Raw genomic sequence first — 26,753 nt, forward strand, 5'->3', positions numbered from 1 at the left:
ACAGATGAAGACATGCTGGACAAGTACAAATTGCCTTTTTCTCAGTCCAGTTAGATTTTTTTTTTTGGTTTCATCTCTCAGAAAGTCAAGTAGTGCTTTTCTATTGCAATGCCGATCTTGTAACAGACATCTGCAGGCTGCATTTCTAGCAGTGAATAAGTACCTCTTTGCTTCCAGAAATTGAGCACTGAAACCCACAGCCACCATAAGTGTTGCTTCTCTTGGGGGCCTGGTAGAGCTAAAGAGTGCTGCTGCCTCACAGAGATCCCGTCCTTGGCAGAAAACCAGAAACCTCTTAAAATCTGCAGCCATTAGGACCCAGAGCGAGCCTGTTCCAGCAAGCGAGTGTTCTCTGTAGGAATCTTAACTTATATTTTACAACAAAAAGAACTAGTGGGAGCAGTAGAGCATGAAGTACAGTTTTAACTTAAAGTATATGTAAACCCAATCACTGAGATCTTATATAATCTTAATGAAATGTAATTGTAATTCCAAAAGTTGTTTTTAATATTTTAATTTATTTGTTAAAAAGAGAACCTTTTGATCCTGCCTTGGTGGTCCTTGTTGAGGCACTTCCTGTGATGGAATCAAAGCTATCTCCCAATTGTGCTTCTGCCCCTCACTGCTGCTACTCGTTGGTCTCAGGACCTGTCAGGACCAAAAGTGATGGGAAACACAGACAACAACACTTAGTAGAAGGGGTAGAGCTTCTGCCAATGTTTTCATTTTTATCTGTTCTTTCTTTCCTGGTGACAATACACCCCATTTCGTGTGTGGGAATCACAGGGACAGGAAGTAAAAACCTCACCAACTAGGTCAAAGGGGCAGAAGTAGAAACCTGAGAGAAATGTATAACTCCTCTCCACTCCATGTAAACAAATAGCTGAGTTAAGTTTCAATAAAATGGTTCTTGAAAATTTGGCCCATGCTGGGACCTCAGGCTGTTGTCTAATATCCACAACTACCTAAAAGGTGCCCATAGGCTTACAGAACAGGATGCCCAAAAAAACCAACACTCATATTGGTGATCCACAAAGGTTTTGTCATCCACAGCAATACTAAAGTCTGTTCAAACTGTATGCATGGACCTCCTGCAGAGCTTCTGGATTGGGCCAAGGACTATTGACAAAGTCCAGCCATAAATTATGCACACGCACACCTCATATTTCAACGCAAGCAAAAGGCAGATACATGAGAAATACAAATTGTGCTCAATAAACCTGGGTTCCACCACGGGCTTTCATTCGCATGCACTGGGGAAATGTGTCCGGCATGCTGCATTTTATTTAGTGTATTTGCCTGCATTTTTCCACCTAAAGGAAATAAATGGGAACCTTCCAAAACAATGTCGGTGAAATGCTTGGCAGCCAGTGTTTACGCGTACTAATACATAAGTATTCCAGTGATTGATAAAGAGCCTAAAATGGAATATTAGTCGTTAGGAAAATCAGCCATAATCAGCAAATAGATGTTTTACCCCAAAAGAATGGTATTTCAATAATACCACTTTTATTGTCCCTAAATATACCTACAGAGGCTCGTGACAGAACAGTTACGTATGTTTCAAATAATGCTATTTGAATGTTATAAGAGTATAAAAATAGTAAAGGAAGAAAGCAGGGATGCACCAATACCAGTGCCGATACTTGCCATTTTCACGAGAACTACCAGCGTTGCAGCTGGGACCTGGCTCTGTAATGAAATCTGTAATGAAACTGTAATGAAATCATTAGTCGATATTGTTTTAGAAAAACACACATGACAATAAACAAAAATGTATCAGTACTTGTGTCTGTGAGTACTTGGACAAGTATCAGTACTTGTACTTGGAAAATGGTATCGGTGCATCACTTATATGTATTTTTAAAAAAATGCATTAAAACAGAGATGTACAAATTCCAGGAGCTCCGTGTGCTCCTTACAAATGACAGCTGCCTCCTAACTTTTGAATTTTTCTCTAGTCTAGTCGTAGGGCTGGAAAAGTATCTGTACATGTACTTGTACCGAGTACTGTACTTGGTATCTGAACATCCCTAGAAGAAAGTATTATAGTATAGATATTCAGTTTTGTCCAAACCTATATAGAAAAGACATACAAAAATATTGTTTATCAAAAAAAGGACTAGCCAACCCCACCACCAACTCCAACAAAACTATTTTGCTCTCCTAAACTCAAATGTTTTTCAAATCTGAGCTTGTCCCCACAAAAGACCACCCAGAAATACACTATATGGCCAAAAGCATGGAGCAAACCTCTCCAAATGATTGAGTCAATGTGTAAAAAGCCAGGTCCATAAAGACATGGTTTAAACATGTTTGGTATGGGGAACCCTAAATGGCCTGCATATAGTCCTGCTCTCAACCCTATCAAATCCTTTTGGGATGATCTAGGACTCCAATTGTAAGCCAGGTCTTCTCGTCCAACATCAGTGCGTGACCCACGGATTTTGTTTTAGGTTAGCAGGTACACATTTCCACAGATACACTTAAAATCTTGTGGGAAGCCTTTCAGGAATGGTCCTCAGAAGGGATGTCCAACAAGCTCAGATCGGTGTGGTGTTTACAAACTCTTGGCCATACAGAGTATCAGATGAGGTATGATGCAGTCCACCAAAATGGTTTGAGTCTAGTGGCCTAGGGTAGTCTTAGACAGGCAGCTATCAACCGAAGAAGGAAAAGTGGAGAGATATATGTCTTGTCTCCCACACTTCATTTCAACACCAAGACCTTCAGCTAAGCTCTGCTGATGATGATGGCAGATGTCTACATGCGGTATTTTGACCCTTCCATCTTTCTCATAGCAAAAGAAAGAATTGGGCCTACTCACTAGGATATATTTGAACTGGATCTAAGATCTCCTAATTTTTTAGAGCTCATTTTTGCCCTAAAGGATAACAGAAAGGGCCCGATAATCATACACAATCAAACATTAGTAACATAGAGTTGGTTTTCTTGGAGCATTTATAACCAGTCTAACGTTAGTGGGTACCTCCAGGATGGGTTGTTGCAGATTAATCTAGACTGCTGTTTCATAAAGCCATCCTGCAACAAAGAGGTTAATGCTAATTTAACATCTCCCTGTGCAGTCACTGCTTAGAAGTCAGATAATAGTGCAGAGGATCAGACAGAGCTACTTCTGATGTGATTCGAGTGCTCTGCAAGGCTGTGTTAGAACAATCGTCTGCCCATTACCCCTTGTGCGGGAGGAATCAACAAAGCAATCACAATGACGAGCAATCTTTATGCATTGTGGAAAAATACCAAGGCCTCAAAAATCCCCAATGCTCTTTCGAACTCATTTCAGGTTTTTGATCCCCTGCGGTCTCTTTGATCTTAATGTATGTGTGTGCGTTGCTTGTTGAACTCCTTTAATGGCCACAGTCGTTTCGGCGCTGCTTATCAATATTCATTCATTTGTTGCGCTGGGGTTTTTCTGCAGCTGAAAGTGGCAAATGCTCCATTCCAGGGCCTGATTACTGAGCAAACCTCACGCTCAGACAAAGCACAGAATCTGCAGCAACACCTACAGAACTATTAAGGGATTGTTACTGGGAGGAAAACACTTTTTTGTTAAAAATGCATTTTCTACATGAATATTACAAGAACCAGGTTTAAAAAGAAACTCCAGACCAAAATGTATTATAGTGAGCCACGGAGTACATAAATATAAGTGCTGCAGAGGAATAGAGGGGACCACTTTGTCTTCACATGACTCTGTAAGAGCCTGATCAGTTAGGAAGGACTCCGTTCACCAGACCTGGACATTTTATGGTCTGTGGGCCACATCCGGCCCTTTGGCTGTCCCTGTCCGGCCATAGCAGACCATTCACCAAGCTGCTCTCAATTATGGCTGGCTGACAGTGGATGATCCAGCCTTCAACACCAGTACAGCCACTGCAAGTCATAGCCCCAGCACAGGTGACCTCCTCTTCAGTTGTTTGTTGCTAGGATTGCTGGCATCCTATCAACCAATGATGTCAGGTCCACCTCCTCTGACGTCATTGGTTGGTAGGACTGCTGGGTAGTTCTAGGACCAAGTGATGTCAAATGTGTTACTTGCCCCCAACATTGCAGGAGGATGGCAGAGTATCTTCTTCCATCCTCTCCTGCAGACCGCTCCAACTCCCTCCTCAGGCTTACTTATAAAGTAGAAAAATAAGGTATGTGGGGACAATATTATAAAGGAACACTCTAAAGGGGACAAACAATGTAAGGAGGCACTCCTAATAGGGACAATTATAGTTGTGCCCATCAGGGTGTCCCCTTACATTGGTTAATATAGGGGATTCTTGCTGCACTCCTTACCGGAATTCATGCATAGGTAAAAGATGGGTGCTTGGAATGACTGAGGATGGCGCCGCTAACAAACTGATAATAGAAATATATCAGCAGCACACCAGACCAATTAATCAAGTAGAAAAACATCCATTTATTGACCTGTGCTGTCTCTCAATTGCAAGCGCTTTCAGGCCCACTAGGGTCCCCTTCATCCCTGAGCCTGATGAAGGGGACCCTGCGTGGCCCCGAAAGCGCTTGCAATTGAGAGGCAGCACAGGTCAATAAATGGAAGTTTTTCTGCTTAAATAATTTGTCTGGTGTGCTGGTGATATATTTCTACTAAACCTCACTGTACATCGGTTGTCCCCATCAGATTGATCCCTTACATTAACTATGAAAATAAGGAGACCTTCTGATGGGGACAACTAATTGCATCCATCGAAGTGCCCCCTACATTGGTTGCCCCTATCATATTGCTCCCTTACATTAACTATGAAAATAAGGGGGCACTCTGATGAGGACAACTAATTAGTTGCATATAGCAAATAATACATTGGGTGCAGGCTTGCCAGGAGGTAGCCCAACCTCCTTAAAGGCACAGGGACACACCAGAAGCTCAGCACATTACAATGGCAGTTGCAGCCTCTAGTGTGTCCCCACACCAAACCCAACAAGTGAAATGGCAAACGCTCTCATCGATTCATAACTAGCTTAAAGCCAGGTGCACATGGAAGAGCTTACACAGTACAAAAACACAAATTTCCCAGCACACTCACCTGCCAGCAAAAAAAAAAGTGTCTCAATTATCAGTCATCAGTCTTTCTTCATCTTATAATTGTAGCTAATAAAACAATTGGCATAGTTGCGGCAAACATTTGAAAGCCATCGTTGCAGCCTTTACAGTCCCTGCTGCCGAGCAGAATGTATCTGCCATGCAGCATTTTCATAGTTTACATGGTACTCTATGATACCTAAGACACTGTGGTTTGATGAGCTGCATCAAGTGGGCTAGGCTTCTTCCCTCTGTGTGTGGGTCAGCAGAGTTTAAAGGGTATCTATGGTCATAACTAAAAACTGTTCTCAGTTGGTTTTGCTTGGGTTTTAAGCACCTTCCAGTGCGTTCTTTTGCGTTTACATGCATTTTTGTGCATTCCGGTGTGAAAAAAAATGCAGAATGCTGCGATTTATTTGAAAACTCTGGAACTGAACGCAATGGTGTAAACTAACCTCATTTAAAACCTTTGGAATTACTGTGTGTGCATTTTTGGTGCAGATAAAAAAACATTCTGGTCTGGAGATGGTGTGCACAGGTCCTTAAGCTGGCCATACACCGATAGATTATCTTAGACATGTGCACTGCCAAAAAATTCGTTTAGTTTCGTTTCGTTTTAAATTCGGATTTGAACCTGAACAATGCCTGCAACCAATCAGATTGTTCCGGTATTTTGAGAGCCAGCGGGGCCAACTAGCAAGATACTGAAGCTTGGCCCAGCGGGAGATTCCTCCATCCACACAGTTTAGCGTAGATGGAGGAATCTGTTGCACTTTTTCCATCTGACCGTAGAAAAACTGCAGATGATCTATAGGTGTATGGCCCGCTTTAGGGACATATCTTCCTACCCAGAAACAGACTTTGCAACCTGAATATTTTCATGTTACACCCTAAATATGGGTGTAACATGAAACATGGTCAGAAAGGTCAACGTAGCCTTCAAAAGTGAGAAACTACCATCAGCTGATCACTGCATTCCAGTGTCACCTAGCTTGGATATGAAGATAGCCCCTTTCTCCAATCTGCTATTTGCATAAGAAATTGCCAACCTGCCACCCACGTTTATTGCATTGTGGTATGGGAGCTGCGGGGTATGGCTAATCTCTACTATCAGGAACTAAAAGAACAGCCGGCATTATTGAACTCCACCAATATTGTAACAAGAGGTGTGGGCTGACTGCTCAGCTCCTGAGAACAATTGTGAAAGAGACCAGCTTAATGTAAATAAACATCTTAAGCAATGGCCTAGTCACACAATGGCTTATGGCCTGGCAGCACACACATTAACCCATTAATAAAATGCATTTTGTTTTAACACAACACATGTCATGTGCTTTATGGTGTGTTGCAGTTGGGCTTAGAGTGCATGACCTACCGTATTTGCCGCCGTATAAGGCGACTGGGCGTATAAGACGACCCCCTAATTTTTCAGTTAAAACATAGGTTTTGGGCTATACTCGTCGTATAAGACTACCCCCCTTCCGAGGCAACACCATTTAAAAACATCAACATGTGCCATTTTGTTTAAATACACCCACTAATCTGTCAGCCCACTGGATGTGCGGTAATACCAGAGTCATATATTGTGCAGTGATGACTTCAGCTAGAATCCTCTTCAATGCTACACACTGAACCCTCATAGACTTGTATGTGGCCACCCCAGGAAGGAGCTTCCCCATTTGACTTGTTTGTCCCGCTGGATGTGCGGCAATACTGAATGTACGGTAGCTTCGGCTACAGTATACCCCGCTGAGCCAATCAAGGCGAGCGATGTATTCTATTAATGAATACAAAGTCTGCTCGGATTGGCAGAGGTGTACATCGCTCGCTGTGATTGGCTCAGCGCGGTATACTGTAGCCGAAGCAACCGTACATACAGTATTACCGCACATCCAGCGGGCTGACAGATTAGGGATGTTTTGTATACCCGGCGTATAAGACGAACCCCCGATTTTCGGGGGATGTTTTTAAGTATAAAAAGTCGTCTTATACGCCAGCAAATACGGTAATACTCTGGGGGGCCATTAATATGAATGGCAGCGCACCACGGTTCGAGCATATACGGGAGCAGTCGTTTTTGCTTCTTACCTGCTTAGTATTGCTGCACAATGATTGTGTCTTCCTTATAATCTTTTTCTGCTGCAGGCCAGACAGCTTCTGTCTGACTGAAACCAGCAGACTCTCTGCAGTCTCTTATGATAGGAAACACCCACAGTCCTCCTGCCCAAAGACCATGTGATCTTTTGTCTAAGCCAGGGATGGGCAACTCCGGCCCTCCAGCTGTATTGGAACTACAAGACCCATAAGGCATTGCAACACTCACAGTTATAGGCATGTTGAGATTTGTAGTTAAAGCACAACTGGAGAGCCAGAGTTGCCAATCCCTGATCTAAGCAGTAGATCATATGATCAGCAATCAAATGGAAGAGATTTCTTTCAAATTAAATAATAATGTGATTTGATACGGCAGACGTGTGCCCTATTAATTCGTGTAAAGGGGGAAATTAAAGTGATTTTAAAGTCCAAAGGTTTTTTGACTATTTCAAATGCTGATGAAATCACTTACAATGGATGTGGTTCGTCAATGATTAAAAGTGTTAGCTTCCTGCAGAATCAGCTGGTCGCCTGAGCCCTAATATCCTGTTTTAGGGTGACTCCTTTCACTTGCAGGATCCTATGGAGCCTCCCTTGTGTGTGCTTGTAAGCTGTGTGTGTCACCACAGACACCGCAAGGCAAGACATTACCCTCACTCCTCGCTTCTCCAGGCCAGTGGATGGACAGCTGCAGGAGACTGTGCTGTCCCTTGTGTTCTTGTACTGGGCAGGAAGTTCAGGGAAGCCAAGCTGGAAGAGTTGGAGCTGTTCGCAAACATGATGACTCTTAAGTGCTTGGGCAAATGTATAAGAAATATGTGCACAGCAAGGCAAGACAATCTCTTGCTCCCCTTCTCCTTTCTCAAAGCTAGTAGATGGGCACCTGCTGGAGACTGCTCTGTCCCTTGTGATCTTGTACTGGACAGGAAATTCAGGGAAGTAGAGTTGAGAGAGTTGGAGCTGTTCGGAAACATGATGACTGTAAGTGCTTGCACAAGATATACAGAAATACTATGCTATGCAATGCAGATTTGTTTGATCTAGATTCATTATTGAAAAAAGTTTGAGAGTTTATTATTACTTTAGTGATCATTCCACTTTTAAGGGTGGAATACAGCTGACTACAACTATGGCAGAAGCAAATCGCTCTATAGGGTTGTCTTCTGATCTACCCAGCATGAATGCTGACATCCAAGTCTTTATGGTGATAGTAACCTCAGGATATACTGTGCAGGGCTGCGTGTCCCCCTACAGGGAAAAGTACCAAAACACAAATCAATATTTGCCCCCGGCTACAAGCCTTCAGGCGCTGTTCACAAATAAGGGGCCTCAATAGAGACAACACTGCATGAAATACTGACACTTTAAATACAGTACATACACAACTGGACAGTTTTTTTTATGTGTGCTTTTTTTCCCTGCACCCTCATCAATGACACTTGTAATCTAATGATTGAGTAACAGAGGCGCCATGTGATTGGTGTACAGTGGCCCCGCTGTGAGGTTATTCCAGAGGGAGCAAAGTAAAATGCAAGTGATGGCCTATATGATTTGTGCAATTTAATTACTCATAAATTGCTAAACACACATTAACTGCTGCATGCAAATGTGTTATTAGAACTAAATGCAGCTAAATATGTCATTACTAGGGATGCACCAATACCGGTTTTTCGGTATCGAGTACCGATATATTTTTTTTCCGGTACTCCCCAATACCGAATACCGGTACTCGAAGTCACATTAAGGAAGCCAGGCAACGTGCAATGACTCGCCACCTGGCTTCCTGATTAGCCAGGAAGCCGGGCGGCGTGTAAAGACTCGACGCCCGGCTTCCCGATTACCAGGGAAGCCGTCTCCATGCTTGGAGCCGGCTTTCTGGCCAGTCAGGAAGCCGGGCGCTGACTAATGACGCAACGCTCGGGTTCCTTATTGGCTGGGAAGCCAGCTCAATGCTGCCTCGTCACGAGATGACGAGGGAGCATGGAGCCACTTTCCCGGGCCAATCAGGAAGCCGGGCGCCGTGTCATTACATGGCGCCCGGCTTCCTGATTGGCCAGCTTCCTGACCAATCAGGAAGCCGGGCAGTGAGTCATTGCACACTGCCCGGCTTCCTGATACGGGAGGCTGAAGTATCGGGCCAGCATTTGGGTGAGTACGAGCACAAATACTCGGCATTGGCACCGATACTAGTATCGGTGCTTCCCTAATTATAACAAATATGTTTATACAAAATATAAAATATCAGTTTTCAAACTCACACAGAATACGTTTTAGTGTACTTGCCTGTTATCAGTCTTAATTTCAATTCAAGCTTGCAGAAACGAGAGATGGAAGAGAAATTGAAGAGCTAAAATGTGTGTCTGTCTGTCTGTCTTTATATTGTATATAGTGACTGTCAGTGTCACTATCTTAAAGAGGAACGTTCCCCACCAGTTTAATGTCTCCCAATACAGTTACTTTTTAGGGCATTCCGACTGTCAAAGTTGCCATTGTGCTAATTTCTGCTCCCAACTGAAGTTTCAAGTACTCAAATGGCTGGTGTCATAGCTGATCACATGTTCAGCACCATGGCAACTGCAGTCCAAATAGAAGCTAAGATGGCGCCTTCCTTGGCTGTAAAGGATAGGAGGGTGTAGTTCCACTTTCGAGTTTTAAGCTTGCTCTTCAAGTTCTGCATCTGACACTTCTGTTAGAAATTGGATGCCTGGCCTCCTTCTGTGGGCTGTGGTTCCATCCAGAGACCCCTACATCACTATAGGACACAGCAGTAATAGGGGCTTATTATCGGCAGACCAGACACCGGTCACTCCCAAAAGTGTCTTAGATGCTGAAAATGCACGGAGGGTTTCAAGCATGCATCACAGAGTAAAGTGTGAACAAGAAGTTTTCTCACATTTTCTTCCTGTTGTGTATTTAATGTGTGTTTTAGAATGACTGCTGATTTATAGCCATGGAGCTTGATCTGCTCTACTGGGTCCGTGGCTCAGGAAATGTTTAAGCCAGAGGCAGCCAAGCAAAAAGCATTTTTAGAAGAAGGTCAGCAATTATGTTTTCTCATTGTACAGTTTCCTTAAAAGTGAACCTGTTCTGTGGAAGATTGGAAAACTAAAAATAACCTTATAGTTTTTAAGCAGGTGCTGCTTGCTCCTACCTTTTTTATTTCCAAGTCAGGAGCACATCCCCCCATGGGACAGTATTGGGGCTCAGCACCACCACCCCGTGACAGAATTTGGCCTAGTACCTTCCCCCATGTGACAGTGTTGGGGCTTAGTACGTTCCCCCATGTGACAGTGTTGGGCTTAGTACCTTCCCCCAGGTGACAGTGTTGGGGCTTAGCACCTTCACCCCATGTAACAGTGTTGGGGCTTAGCACCTTCACCCCATGTAACAGTGTTGGGGCTTAGCACCTTCCCTCCAATTGACAGTGTTGGGGCTTAGCACCTTCCACCATGTGACAGTGTTGGGGCTTAGCACCTTCCCCCATGTGACAGTGTTGGGGCTGTGTACCTTCCCCCATGTGACAGTGTTGGGGCTTAGCACCTTCCCCCATGTGACAGTGTTGGGACATAGCACCTTCCTCCATGTGAAAGTATGAGAGCTTAGCACCTTCCCCCATGTGACAGCGTTGAGGCCTGTAGAATGTTGGCAGAGACACTAAGCACTGCTTTGTGGGTGACAGGGAAGCGGGGTATGCATGTGCCCCAATACCTGGAAGTAGAGTTTTATTTTTTTTGTGAATGGTGGGCTGTAGCATTATTCTTACATCACCTGCTTTTTGATTAGCAAAGATTCACATTAAGCCCCTGTCTGCATGCGCACGGGTTCTTTTCCTCCCTCTTGGCTGTCCTTCTTCCAAATTCACCAATCCAACACAAATAAACCAGTGATCACTCTATAAAGCCGTGGGTTCTGCTTTGTTAGTCTGCAGCCCACTCACGGATGTAATGTAATACCAGCTCAATAAACTGCTCTGCCTTAGTCCCCTCATGGGAATCAAACCCACTCGTGCCAACATACGGCGGGCACACCTTCTCCAAGCTGTGTCGGTGAGCTTTTAATGCACATTTAATTAGGGAGAAAAGTCCATCGCTCGGGCAGGAGGATGTATGTTTTCCCCAAGTCACTATCTCTTATGAGTCGGTAACATCTTTGTTATCAGTAGACAATGTAGGAAGCAATCAGCATTGTTCATGCAACTGCTGTCATAAATATAAGCTTGACACATTGCTCAATGTGCAGAAAGGTTGGAAAATAGGTAAAGCACATTTATGAAAAGAGAGAAAAAAATAAACCATATCTTAGTATACAGTGGTATAGAATGCTTTATAATAATATATGAGGTGTTAAACTGTGCATGTGATCACTTAACGGCCCTCTTCAGTCCTTTGTGGTCTGCTAAGTTGTGTTACTGCATGCTCATTATCACTGTATTTCACATCTTACTGTGCACTGCGTTAAGACAGCCTATTCGTTTTCAATGGCCTGCCAATGCACAGCAACAGTCCTGTGGCTTTCAGAGTCTTGCCTCATGGGACTTGTAGTTCAACAACATCTGGAGTTCTGAGGTTGTCTAGCACTGCTATAATGTATACATAGAGCCAGTGCACAGTACGAGGGGAGAGCAGAACACTGAGACCCGGCTTCACTGCTGTTCTTGTGAATTTGAGCATGAATTTCTCCACAGTGCCTGCAGCTACAAAGAACATTGAGGGCTTGTTTTAAAGCTGCTTTACTGCTTGTTCTGATTATGCAAATACTTAAATGTCCATAGTCTGGTCACAACTTCCCTTTAAAGGATCCTTTACAGGGATTACTAAGGTCTGGGCGTTTTTTACCTTAATACATTCTCTACATTAAGGAACAAAATACCCAGTACCTTTCTGTGTCCGTTCCACCTCCACTTACCTGTCAGCGCCGTTTGTCACCGCTGCTGGTCCCCTCAGTGATCCCTTGTCCCAAACTTCCTGGTTGTGGGGGGGAGGAGATTGAGGGCAGAGGAGCCATAGGCCTCTTCTGCCTTCAATCAACCTGTTGCGTGGAGAGAAGGGGCATGGCCTGCCACAGGGCTATGTGTGTCTATGGACACACACATCCACTTGCAGGCATGGCCAGGAACGAGCATGCCTAGGAGCCTCCACAGCAGCTGCTTAGCTGATGGCGGCAGGGGGCAGGGGGAAGAGCTATGCAGAGACCCACTACAGAAATGAGGAACTGAACATTTATATAACAAAGGATTTTTACAAGTATGAGCCTCCTATTTATAAAAACAAAAAATCAAATGAAGCTTTAATTTCACTTTAAGTTTTAGTTTATTACTTTATTGTTGGTGATATATTGGTTTTCTCCATTATATATTTCTCCATTATATTTATTTTCTGGTCTTGGTTCCCAAGCTGCCGTCCTTCTGGCTCAGCCATTAAAAAAACAAAAAAAAACTGGCTGTCATGGCTGTTGTCAATTTATACTGACTTTGTGCTTTCTCTCTGAATCCCCTTCAAACTACAAAATTAAATTTGTTGTTAATTTTCCATAACCTGTTATTTGTAGAGCTGGATGATGAAGGCCTCCCAGTAGTAAATAACATCCCTATATTTAGGTCAGTACATTAAACGTTAATCTGCTGGATGTGAGTGCAGTCCATACTCCAGGCTTATCTCCCCGTGGTCCACACTGAGGGACCGGATCTGTCTTTTATAAGCACACACAGCTGCAGGTAATGAGGCATCACAGGATAGCACGTAGATAAAAATACAATGATCACCTGCAGTAATCCGTCCGCTGGAAGCCTTGTATTTATGTAAAATAGAATCACTTACATCGGCAGTTAAACACAGGGGATTTAGAGATGATTAACTCAACTCGGCTCCATTCTTTCTTAAACGTGAGCTCATTTCTAATGAATGATGGGAGACATTTAAGGTGTAGATTATCTGCATCATTTTATTGCTATTTATTATAATTAATGCCAAGAGAAATACACCCCGAGAGTAAGAAGTCAGCATGCATACTCTAATTCTGCAAAAGCACAAGACTCCAATGGACGGGCACCGTTTCCAGAGGTCCCTTCCGTCCACCGAATATTGCATGAAACATCCCGCTTAATCGCATGGAGCAGCGATGAGGACTGAGCAAGAATAATAATGTTCCTGAGCTTATCCTATACTGCACATAGGCATCATACTAACAATATCCTTAGTGCATCTTTTATAAACGTTGTGTCCCATCACCATCCTTTAATTTGGGTCAAGGGCATTTAAAATGTCTCAATCTTACCCCATTTTGCCTAATCTTTCTCTTACAAGTTGCAAAGTCGCTTCTTCTTTACGGGTCAGTCCACCTGAAAGTGAAGTTTTGGTTTTAGATGAAACTTGGTGGGGAAAGTCATCCCCTGGCATGTCGTATGTCGAATACTCCAACACAGAGATCCCCTTGTCATAGTTCCCATTTCTGTTACAGGCAGTATGGGAGTTTTTGGTGTTCTAGCCCACATTTGTGTACTCTACTAAAGCTAGTCACATTCTCAATAGTAAGCAATTCTTTTAAAAAGCCAACAAAGAGAGTGAGAGCCCTTATAATGGCCACAGCAGACCCAGGAATAGAGATGGGCCAAACACCCCCATGTTTGGTTCGAATTTGAACTTTGCCCAATCATGGCTCTTACAGAGTACTGGGCCCTGATTAGCCAAAGTCTTGCACCTGACCTGTGGGCCATGCACAGTGCCTTCTGGCTTGTGGGGCGGTCAGCGGGCGAATAGCCCGCCGAACGCCCTGACAGTGTTCGATGTTCGAGTTGAATTTTTGAGCTGCGATGTTCGAGTTGAACTCTTGCTCGACTTGAACATCGATCCTATCCCTACCCAGGAACCCAAGTCCAGAGAAATGGACTCAATAGGGTCGAGTGATATAAGAAACTGTAAGCTCTTGAGTATGTCCCGGAAAAAGCAGATATACTCACCTAAACCTTGGTCACGTGGTGGTCAGCACTCACTTCTCTGGCCCTCTGCTCTAGCGAGCACGGACACCCGCACCAATGTGCAGTTCGGGTGAGCGTACAGCAGTGTTTTTCCATAGAGGAGAACAGGCTCCTGCGTACAATCACACGTAGCACATGTCCTTCTCAGGAACGGCCCGATACAGCCATGCGCGCCGCACGGATCTGCACGGGCTGACACTTAGCTGTGTGAATGAGGCCTTAAAGACCAGGCTTGGTCCTACACTGAGATAATGGGGTTGATTTACTAAAGGGAAATAGGCTGTTCACTTTGCAGGGGAATTTTCCCTCAGCTTAGTGAATGTAGTGAAAATTCAGTTGCAAAGAATACCCAATCACATGCAAGGAAAATTTTAAAACACAGTATGTTTGCTTGCACATGATTGGATGATGAAAGTGATGGGAGTTAGCAGAGCTACACCTCATTAACTAAGCTAAGGAAAAATTCCCTTGCAAAGTGAACAGCCTATTTCCCTTTAGTAAATCATTTCCCATTGCCTTCAGTCTGCTGCAGGCAGTAGGAAGCATTTTTTCAGTCCTTTCCCCAAAAGATCAGACTGTTCGTTGTAACTTTGCAGCAAGTCATCAGATGAGAGTCTGCAGGCATGGGTTGATCTGTGTCAGAGTTTGTGAGCACAGCCAAGAACTGCACCGGCACCAGAATTTACTTGACGGGCACCAGAATTTACTTGACTGTATCATCTCTCTAGGCCAGCAGCTCAATTCAAAAAGAAGATGGTGACCCTGGATGATACCTGAACAAAGAAAGCTCTGTCCTTCTGGATAGAAAAGCAGATGAAGACATTGTCAGTGGGAGTACTGCGATCTCGTTGAGGGAAATGCATGAAAATTAAACTTACACATTACTTAGCATGCATGCACTTAGCATTAAAAAAATCTGTTGCTGGGTCTGCTATAAGTAGAAGAATTATGGTTGGTTGTTTTAGGTTACTGCACTTACCTGTGTCATGTGACCCAGTCATCAGCATTAGTCATGTGATCAGACATCAGAGAGACATGGATGTTACCCTTGTCTGAGCCCTGCAGATAATGATTCATTACGGCCACCCGGACAGTTCATTTAGTACATCATAACACGAACTCAGACACGAACGGGCCCATTGTCACCACATTACTCCTTTCAATTAGTGACCCGCTGCATCTCCAGGCACTTTCATCCTGCTGATGGGTTCACAGACATTATTATATTTATGTAATAATGATTGTGCTGCTCTAATCGCCGCGTGTTCTTTCCTGCGTCTTTTACTTGTGCAATAAAGTGCCAGAAACCAACATCTGCAGATTCACGTTCTGTTATTATCAACAAAACGTAAAAGCGGCAGAGGAATATTGGCAGAGCCGAGAGACTACGTGCCTACATAATAAAATTATGTGGCTGAGAGAGGCGCGAGAGAGGGTTGAAAGCTCTTGTAGCGGAATTCATTAATTAATGTATTCCAGGGAATTAGTGAGAGAAGCGCTGAGTGCTATTAACTCTCGCACTGCCGCATCTGTCAAGGGTGAGCCTTGTGTTGCATCCCAGGGGAGGTTGTGAGGTTGGTTCAGTTACCAAAGTACGATGCAGCCGGATACGTATGGCAGACGCGTTAACAGGTTCAAGTACTAATGTTGCCTTCAGGTTCCTAGAAGCCATTTTTTGCAGTGTGTTTTGTTTGCTGCATTTTATTTCCAGAAAGACAAGAAAGTTCCTAAAAGCCACATTCACGTCAAAGCAGCAACATCCCAGGTGCATCAAAGCAAAAGGTGTGCAAAGTCTTACGGCTCATTTTCTTTAGAAAGTAACCACAGCTCGAGTAAAAAAAAGCCTGTCCCCTGCCAGCATGCTAGAGAGGGACCATTGCTTTATGCATGGAAGCAGTCAGGGCAGGAGCTCTCCAGTCAGCAGGGAGCATGAAATTTGCTGATTGCAGAGCTATAGGTTTGACTCGGCAGGGGGCATTCCAGACCTCTTCATAGAGACCTGTAAGGCCATAGCCGGGAGTTCACACGCTACTACGTATGCGAGAGTCCCAGTCTTCCCGGTTGCCGGAAAACATCTGCTACTGTGCATGCGCACGCAACGGAACGTGGCGCACAGGAAGTGACATGTCTCTCCCTCATAGGTGGCCCTATTTAAACTGGCTTGCCCAATGGGTCAGTGCTGAACGGTCTTTCAGCTTGTGTTCCTGTCAATCTGATTACCTTTTTGCCTTGACGCGGATTTCCTTAACCACACCTGATTGCTGCCTGCCCTTGACCTTTGCTTGTTTCCTGGATTCGCTTCTGTCTTTTACGTTGGTACCGTGCTGACCGTCTGGCTTTGACCCCTGGTTTGTTTACCTTCGCTCGAGTTTAGGGTTGCCACCTTTTCTTCAAGAGAAACCCGAACACTCTAGCGCTGCAAATTTTTTTAGGGGGAGAATATAAAAGAGAGAGTAATGTCTTCAGGTGGCCTGGTAGTTTGTGCGGGCTGTGCGACTCTCGGGTGGGCTGTGCGACTCTCGGGTGGGCTGTGCGACTCTCAGGTTCAGGCGGGCTGTGTGACACTCGGCTGGGCTGTGCGACACTCGGGTGGGCTGTGCGACACTCGGGTGGGCTGTGCGACACTCGTGTGGGCTGTGCGACACTCGGGGGGACTGTGCGACACTCGGGTGGACTGTGCGACTCTCAGTGCTGTCTAATCTATGGTGTCTCACCAGGGGGTCTGAAGGAAAGGCAGCACGGTGTCAGGGAGCCTTTTCCTGTAAATCTTTGCTCCCCCTGCAGCTCATCTATTTTCTGTGTCCCCGCCTCTTCATGTCTCCCCTTCAGCTGCACGGGGATCTATTGCCCGGCCGCTCTTCTAACTCTGGTGATCTATGACAAGGACCTCGGCAGCCGCACATGTCATAAAGTTTAAAGTGCCGGTGTCGGCACTAAGTGTCTTGTGTACGGGTGCCCGCTGGGTGAGCACCCGTACTCAACACACCAAAACCGGACTGTACGGGTCTAAACCGAACGGGTGGCAACCCAACTCGAGTTCCTGCTGCAGACCACGCTGACCTCTCAGCTGAACACCAGCCGTGCTCATCCTCCCAGGGACCCAATTGCTGGACTACTACCAGGCGAAGTGTCTGAAAACCTTGGCACCCGTGCTTCTCTCTGTTTACTCGCTCCCTGTCCGCACATCCAGGGGTGTGAGACAAGAGACGCAAGGGAGGCCTCCTCAGGTAAACGGTTCTCCACCGGGTACGTGATAAGACCACTGCTTCCAGACAGAGCAAGGGTCCTTCTCTGCAACATGCTTTCAAGGGACAGGCCTTTTTACTCCAGTTGTTGCTAATTTCTAAAGCAAACAAAATTTTGGAAAATGTATTTATTTCAAATTGAAAGGTCAGTTAGGTTTTAAGGGTCCGTCCAGTTAGGAATGATAATTCAATCACCCCCTGGATGTTTCTATCCCTCTGGGACTCCATTGTCAAGCAATCTCTTCTTCAGCTGCATTCTTGAATGTAAAACAAAACACAAAATCCAATAGGTAGAGTGTAAAGCCCTTCTCAATGGCCACCATAGGTGGGTAGAGCTAATACGGAGGTCTTACCGGCACGGTCACCATGAAATATAAACCTGGCCACACATGTTATAACCTGATAGTATTTTAGATTTTCCAAAATGATGTAAACAACTCATTCAACGTGTATCCAATCAGGCCAGCTCATGTATTGCAGAGTTATTGGCAAATGTAAAGGAGATTGCGCAATCACACTGTAACGTCCATGACCAGCTTTAGAAGCCTGGACATAATCCTACCTCTGTTCAGTACTAAAGCCCGCACAGGCCAGCACTAGGTCCACCAGAATTGCTTGTACTTTCAAATTTTCCATGCAAGCTTTCTCGAAAGTCAGTGGTGGTGCTGGGTAGAGGAAATATAGTAGTGTCACGTTATTACGCTCTAGCAGATGCTATTTAAGTCCCTTGTTAGCAAGACACTACATGCTGAGAAGCAAACTCTTCACTAAGTAATAATGTGCATTGAGCTGTTCAGTTCAATATACGCTTTTGGCTCTTATGCTTGGGGATCATTTACCGGGCAGGAGGGGGGAAAAGGCAGCTCAGCACTCATATGAGCGTCAGACAACCATGCAGAGCTGTAAGTGGTATTCCTACTGCTGACTAATGGTCATGAGTAGTGACTTAACTAATGGTAGTCTGACATAACATGTATCCAGTGTTTGACTGCCTCTTGCAGTAGGTTTTGGAGTCTCCAACAACATCTATACCATGTCTTCGGTCTCTGACCATGTTCTCTAGTACAGCGTTTCTCAACCTTTTTACAGTCATGGCACCTTTTGAAAGCATGCAAGATCTCAAGGAATATAAAAGTAAATATGTATAGAAGGGCAAGTGGTCCTTTCCCCTTTCACACCACAGTCCCCCCCCTTTTCATATTAGATGCCCCCTTCATATCAGGAGCCCCCTTTACGCTGGAGTCCCCCACATTTCACATCAGGAGTCCCTTTCACATCAGAAGCACCCCTTCACATCAGGAGCGCCTATTTACATCAGGAGCCCCACTTTCATATCAGAGTCCCTCCTTTTCACAACAGGAGCCCCTTTTCACATCAGGAGTCCCTTTCGCATCAGAAACCCCCTTTCACATCAGGAGCCCCTTTCACATCAGTCCCCCCTTTTCACATCAGGAGCCCTTTCACATCAGGAGCCTGCATTTTTCACATCAGGACCTCCTTCACATCATCATATGAAGGCACTCCTGGCAATGCCAGGCGGCAGTTGAGAAAGGCTGTTCTAGTACATGTGCAGTCTCTGACAGTCTTCTGCAGCATTACAGGCCCTTTGATGCTTTCAGGCCCACTATACCTCATAAGTTGACAATCACTGTCCTCCTTGGGGAAATGACGGCCAGAGGCTGCGGGCATGCTACAGGTTTATTTGGTGACTGGAGACATGCTGCAGAGGTCAGTACGGGACTGGGGACATGTTACATGAGGCTAGTAGAGATCACTTATTACTCCTGCACAAATCTATGCTCCTTCTTCCAGTATAGACTGCTGGGTCCAAGGGCTGCAGGACCATATAGGACACAGGTTGAGCACCAGGACACCATACTGTAGAAGGTTTTACCAGATGCAGTAGAACTGGCATTGTTGTCTTCTCCACCAAAAACTTCAGCATTGGGAGTTGATCTTCTCGTGGCTTTGCTCAGATACCTATAGAAAAGCACTGTGCGGTCAAACCACAACAGGAAGTTAGGAGCTCATTGGATTTCCGCTGGATCGTCAGGTATTTTTCTGTACTTGCAGCGTTTTTAAAGGGTTTTAAACATAAACTATTATTGCATATGTGTTTTTAATCCAGACAGAGGTAACTTGGCCACACCTAAGCTAGTTCCATTGATTCAGACTTCTGCTAGCCAAATTGCAGCAGTGCACTTGCTAAACTGAAGGCAATTACCAAGGCGCCAGGAGCTCGTCCATAGGTCTGCAATGGATTTGTTTGGAAGTTGTAAATTATTTAACTTTATTAGCCTGGTAGCGGCAGGCAATTTCACTAACAGCCTAAATTAGCGCGGAACAGTAGGAGAAATCAGCTACAGCAGGCGGTCCTTCTTTACATAGTCCTGTAATGAACCTACAACCCACTGCTCAGCTATGCATAGGGACAAGTGAGCCGAATGATACGGATGAAGACTGTGACTCACATTGCTTACGTCTCATGGCTGCTGGATCTCTGTGAATAATGCAGCGGCCTGGGATGTAGACATTTTAGTGTAGGACGCCAGAAAGAGATTTTCTCCAGAGCTGATTCTGCACTCGCAGGGATAATAGGGTAAATGTGTTGTGCTTCATACTAATTATCATTTGAATATACATTAAACCAATCCCCTTCCTGTCTAAATAGTCATCAAAGGTAGTATAGATTAAATTTCTAATTTAAAAAAAAAAGCCCTCGGTGATCCAGTTGCATTACAGAACTACATAATATAGCCAAATTAGGAACACTTGACAGTCACATCTATATGAACTTGTTGGACGTCCCATTCTCAAACCGTGGGCATTCATCAGTAGATGGTCCCGACTCTGGGGCTAAAACAGCCTCCACTAGACATGTAAGCTGCTGAAAAATTCGGTTCGGATATTTCGGAATTTGGATTTGAAATTCAATTAGGTTCGGGTTTCGGATTCTGATGAAATCCGAATTTTCGTTAGTTTCGTATAAGTTTAAGAATATTTGTTGCGAATACCACAGAAAACCATATACAGATATTAATACTAAAGCTGAATCTCCCAGATGCCATTCGGGTCTGGGAGCCTCAGCTTTAGTAATATATGTATAATATGGCTCCCAGACCCGAATGGCATGCGGGAGCTCCCGAATGCTTTTCGGAATTTCGGATCCAGAATGTAATTCGGGTCAGGGAGCCATATACATATATTACTAAAGCTGAGGCTCCCACACCCGATTGGCATTTGGGCGCTCCCGAATGATTTTCAGAAATTCGGATCCCGAATGCCATTCGTGTCTAGGAGCCTCAGCTTTAGTATTATATATATTCTGTATACTGAACACAAAATTTTAGTTACGGCAAATTGGGAAAATTCGTGTTCAAACCCATTCGGATGCATTAAACTGAAAAACACATCTGATTGGCTAGAAAAGTCACATACTCGATTCAGTTTAGTTTTTGAACGAAAATTCAGACGGGATCCAAAATTCGGAAACGGAAATCTGGATTCGGATACATTCGGATGCATTGGGATTCGGAAATTCGGATGTGTCCGAATGTCTGAATTTCGGAAAATTTGCCCAAATTTTGATTCGTAACGAAACGAATCGCACATGTCTAGCCTCCACTCCTCTGGAAAGGCTTTCCACAAGAACTTGGATTGTGTCCGTGGTGATTTGTGCCCATTCATCCAAAACAACATTTGTGAGGTCAGGTAATGATGTTGGATGAGAAGAGCTGGATCACAAGTTTCATTCATATTCATCTCAAAGGTGCTCAGTAGGGTTGAGGTCAAGGCTCCATGCAGGCCACTCGAGTTCCTCCACCTCAAACTCATCAGACCATGTCTTTATGGAGCTGGCTTTGTTCACAGCATGGAATGACCATACTGGAACAGAAAAGGGCCTTACCCAAACTAGGTTGAAAAGGTACAATTATCTAAAATGCCTTTGTATGGTGTTGTATTACCAGCACCCTTCACTGGAAACTCGTGAATTAAATTATTTGGTTGTGGTGGCCACAAGTTTTGGCCATATACTGTAGCATAGGAAAAGCTGATTCGATTGATCTTGGACCATTTGGGAATAAGCGAGTGTATCTTGTGTTGGTGGAGCAGACCAAGCTTGTAAAGACTATGGCCCTTCTTAAGAACCAAAGCTAAAAATCAGGCAGATAAAAAAATACATTGAGGGGAATTTATCAAAACTGGAGCACACAAAATCTGGAACAATTGGCCATGGCAACCAGTGCAGTGAGGTTTGAAGACCCTTTAGGGGTCTAAATCACAGATATACACATCCTGCGGCAGATGGAACAGGTTGCATACCATTGACGTGCGGTACCTTTGGTTCCGGGTGAGGCATTCCCAGCCTCAGCCCACCAAATGCCCGCCAATATCACATTGTAGCCCCGCCCCCAGCCTGCCAAAGCCCCGTCCCTTAACCCGATCCCCAAGCTAGTGTGAAGGAGGGAAAGGAGGAGACAAGCTGCAAGCGTTTTTGTTATGGCAAATGGAAATGGCATCATCTGTGACATCATATGTCACCGTCCTTGTATCTGCTTCCTGGTTTTTCTGTGTGGCGCTATCGGAGCTCCCAATCCGAGAAAACCTCACGCTCAGTTTCTTCTCAGACCCCCTGCTGTTTGCCATGGTTCTTGTAATGGGCATCACTGGGGTCCTAGTGGGCCCTCAACAGGTCCATGAACATCTCCACATCCAGCATGGATAAAGAAGGCCAATTGTGAGACTTTTTCAGACGCTCCCATCGAAGTCTGCGGGGACAAGAAGGCTCAATTCTGCCCAACAGGATGCTCATGTACTCTTTTACACGACGAGCGGCGGCATCCGCTCAGGTGTGAACTGTCACCATTGACTATAATGACAGTCTTCATGTTGAACGTTGTCACGCTTTGGGAAACAAATTGCTCAGGTGTAAATGGGGGGCTTAGAATTGATGTGATTTTAAAAAGCCAGGTTGTCTTTATGACAGTCCCACCCCATTCAATGAAACCTTGTTGTCTGTCAACAGATTTTCAGTGCGACAGGAAAGTCAGCAAGCACGCCTTGTGCGGAAACACAGATCAGATATGTCATGTGTAATTGTGGCAATACTTGTCAACACATCACAAACATATAGATAAAACAAGACCCAGTGACCGAGGGCCATAGTTTGGGTGACCGAGGGCCATAGTTTGGGTGACCTAGTTACACTTGGCGGCCCTGACCAATATCACTTGACACACCAATTTCATTTTTTTTTCCCATGAACAACTAGATTCACAATTTTTGCAGTTCTCTGGTCCGGGTAATTGCACCTTTTGACCTTCATCAATTGCATCGTCTGTTGCTTTCTCACCAGGGAAATGCAGCGCAGCGTGGGATATTATGGGATAGATGACACATATCTGTGTTATGATGGCTGACTGATTCTCTGCCTGTAACTCAGATCGGCGTAGATTGGACGGATCTGAAAGTATTTCCTTGTTTCTGGCCGGGCTGGTTCCATCCGTGTTGTACTGCACTGGTCTGATGTATGAATTTAATTTGGGTCAGGTGATTCGATGGAGTTACATTTTGTAAATCCTGGGGTGAGGTGGGGGGGTGTAATTAATTTTAATGCTTCTCACTCGTTATTATACTATAGTGTATGTGGAGCCAAATAATGTTTTAGAAAAAAAATTGTAGAAAAAGTTTAAAACGCCTGTCTGAGTGCATTGTTGTCTGTGTCCCACTTCCCTTCCTGTTGTGTCCCACTGGGGATATTTCCCTTCCTGTTGTGTCCCACTGAGGAGATTTTCCTTCAGTTCCCATTGTGTCCCACGGGAGAGATTTCCCTTCCCTTCCTGTTGTGTCCCACTGAGGATATTTGCCTTTACTTCCCATTGTGTCCCACTGGGGATATTTTCCTTCCCTTCCTGTTGTGTCCCACTGTGGAGATTTTCCCTCACTTCCAGTCATGTCCCACTTGGGAGATTTCCCTTCACTACCTGTTTTCTCCCACTGTGGAGATTTCCCTTCACGTCACACTGTGGAGATTTCCCTTCACTTCCCATTGTGTCCCACTGGGAAAATTTAACTTAATTTCCTGTTGTGTCCCACTGGGGAGATTTCCATCTACTCCTATTATGTCCCACTTAAGAGATCTCCCTTCACTTCCTGTCATGTCCCTCTCGGGATATTTCCCCTTACTTTCCATCGTGTCCCACTGGAGAGATTTCCCTTCACTTCCTCTCGTGACCCACTAGGGAGATTTCCTTTCACCTCCTGTTTTGTCCCACTTGTTAGATTTCCCTTCACTTCCCATTGTGTCCCACTGTGGAGATTTCCTTAATTTCCTACTGTGTCCCTTTCCTACTGATTTCCCTTTACTTCCTGTCTTGTCCCACTGGGGATAGTTCCCTTCACTTTCCACCGTGTCCTACTGGTGAGATTTCCCTTCACTTCCTCTTGTGTCCCACTGGGGAGATTTAATTTCACTTCCTCTTGTGTCCCTTGTCCCTTCACTTTCTGTCCCAGAGATGCAACAGGAAGTGAGATAAAATCTCTATAGAAGATGAGGGCAGTTCCCAGTAATGTCATAAAAACAGAAGGGCGTTATCAAGAAACGTTATTAGCCTGTTAATTAGGGGAGGAAGGAGAAATATATGCAGATTGAAGTTCAGGTTTAGAGCCAATTAAGGAACTTAGTGACTATGACTTAATGGATGGCTCACAACTCAGAGAAATATGCAAATCCTCAACGGTAAGATTCAGTTCACTCCATGTATAACAAACAAAATGTATCACAACACAGCCCAATGTGGAAGTTCTATTCAAAGCTCTCTGAATGCTAAATTTTAAAGAAGGATTCTGGGGATTCAAGAAACTTGTAGGGGGGCTCCCCCCTGGCACTGCAAGGGATAGGTGTAGGGGGCTCAAATAAACAAGAAATACTCACCTGTTCCTCATAGCCGAGGCAGTTACCTCTCTGCCGGTCTGCTCCGGCTGTGGAATGTCCCTGGCATCCTCGTTTCTAATGCAGGGAGAGAGATGAAAGGGGGAGGGGACATGGAGAGATTGGGTGGGGGGAGAGGTGAGAGGGGGAGAGAAGATGGTGAGATGGGAGAGGATGGGGAGAGGTGAGAGAAAGAGGGGGATAAGAGGAGAGGAAGAGATGGGGAGAGGAGAGAGGGAGAGATGGGGTAAGTAGTGAGATGGGGGTATAAGAGAGGGAGAGAGATGAAAGGGGGAGAGGACACGGAGAGATGGGGTGAGGGAGAGGGGGAGAGAAGATGGTGAGATGGGAGAAGAAGAGATGGGGAGAGAAAAGAGAAAGAGGGGTAAAAGGAGAAGAAGAGATGGGGAGAGGAGAGAGGGATAGATGGGGCAAGTAGTGAGAGGGGGTATAAGAGAGGGAGAGAGATGAAAGAAGGAGAGGACAAGGAGAGATGTGGGGTGAGAGGGAGAGAGAAGAGGGTGAGATGGGAGAGCAGGGGGGAGAGGAGAGAGAGGGGGAAGATAGAGGGAGAGAGAAGAGAGGGGTAAGAGGAGAGAGGGGGGAGCACAAAGGAGAGAGATTGAGGGGAGAGAAAAGGAGAGAGATTGAGGGGAGAGAAAAGGAGAGAGATGAGATGGGGGAATGAGAAGAGGGACAGATGGGGACAGAGAAGAGAGAGAGGCAGGAAGAGGGAGAGCGATAAAAGGAGAGAGGGACAGGGAGAGAGATAAGATGGGGAAAGGAGAGGGAGCGGTGGAGAGCGAGAGAGATGAGAGGGGGAGAGGGATAGATGGAGAGAGGAGGGGGGAGATAGATGAGAGGGGTAAGAGGAGAGAAGAGAGAGGGGGAGCACAAAGGAGAGAGATTGAGGGGAGAGAAAAGGAGAGAGATGAGATGGGGGAATGAGAAGAGGGACAGATGGGGACAGAGAAGAGAGAGAGGCAGGAAGAGGGAGAGCGATGAAAGGAGGGAGAGACAGGGAGAGATATAAGATGGGGAAAGGAGAGGGAGCAGTGAAGAGCGAGAGAGATGAGAGGGGGAGAGGGAAAGATGGAGAGAGGAGGGGGGAGATAGATGAGAGGGGACGGAGAGACAAGGAAAGGAAAGAAAGGGGGGAAAGAGATGAGGAAGGAGGAGGGGAACAGATGGGAAGAGGAGAGAGAGAGGTAGAAAGATGGGAAAGGGAGAGATGGGGAGAGAGGAGAGGAAAGAGAGGAGGTAGAGAGATGATGGAGGAGACAGGAGAGGAAAGAGACAGAAAACACAGAGAGAGAGAGAGAGAGAGTAGGGACTAGATAGGGTCTTCAGATAAGGGCTCTGGTTAGGTGTTATCAGTGTGATGATGCTCACCAATAACCCATAGAGTTTACACAACGGGGGCACCCTCTCAGAGTTTGAGGATGCCCAGAATGAGAAATCTACATAAATGAAGACCAAAAAGAGCGACAGGCAATTGTCTCAAGAGCCCCAAAAAAAGTTATTGGATTCACAAATGGCAACAATACCATATGCACAGCCAACTTGTTTCAGGTGTCAGAAATCCCCCTTCATCAGGGCTTAAGCAATGAACAAGAGGACACTGATGAACTCCAAACTCCCGGTCCCTGCACACAACCCTATCCCTCCGGCAGGAGTGGAAATCCTTGGAGTTAAAAAGATATTTGCCAGCAGTGCCATGCAATGCCCGCAATTATGCGAAAAAACCATACATGCATATGAAAATGACAAGTGTAATCTATATGTTGATTTATATTGGAGGGTCTATAAAAACACCACAAGTGAACCGAACGTAAACACAATCATTAATAAGATTACGCTTTGTGGCTGTTCTCTATGCTGGCTCGTGTTGCAGCTGCTGAGAACGCTGCCTTTTTTTCCTGCAAACCTGATTATGTTTTATATTACTGGAGTAGATTCACAAAGAAAGTTTGTGTTACGCTGCTGTGTGCTGAATGTAGCAGCAGCTTTGTGTTTACAGCCTCATTTTTCATCCGCAGCTGTCAGCGTACCCCACTTGTCACAAGGCTCCTGCTACAGGGATGATGCATAGCTGGGTTTATTACAGCCTATGTTATACTTCTATTCAGACAGGACTTGGCTGGATCACGCTGTGCTCTGTTGCCTGTGCAAGCGGACAGGGCTCCAGGCAGTAATCAAAGAGAAGTCCTGTGGGGATTTAAATGATTAGGAAACTTTCATTATAGAAGATAATATACACCTTCCCTCCAACGGGGAGCTGCAGAAGTCTACGTGCTGGGTTAAAAATCAATTGTAAAATATTCATTATGATGCAGGTGGACTGGGAGTTGCAGTGGTCCTGTGCGTTGTTGGATTCAGATGTGTTCGGTGTACTACTTTGGCCCAACTAGGATGGTTTTAGAACAATTTACTCCTTTTTTTATAACCTTTATATGTAAG

Source organism: Nanorana parkeri, unplaced genomic scaffold (genome assembly GCF_000935625.1).
Source record: "Nanorana parkeri isolate BGI_ZX_2015 unplaced genomic scaffold, ASM93562v1 scaffold17, whole genome shotgun sequence".
Taxonomy (NCBI): domain Eukaryota; kingdom Metazoa; phylum Chordata; class Amphibia; order Anura; family Dicroglossidae; genus Nanorana; species Nanorana parkeri.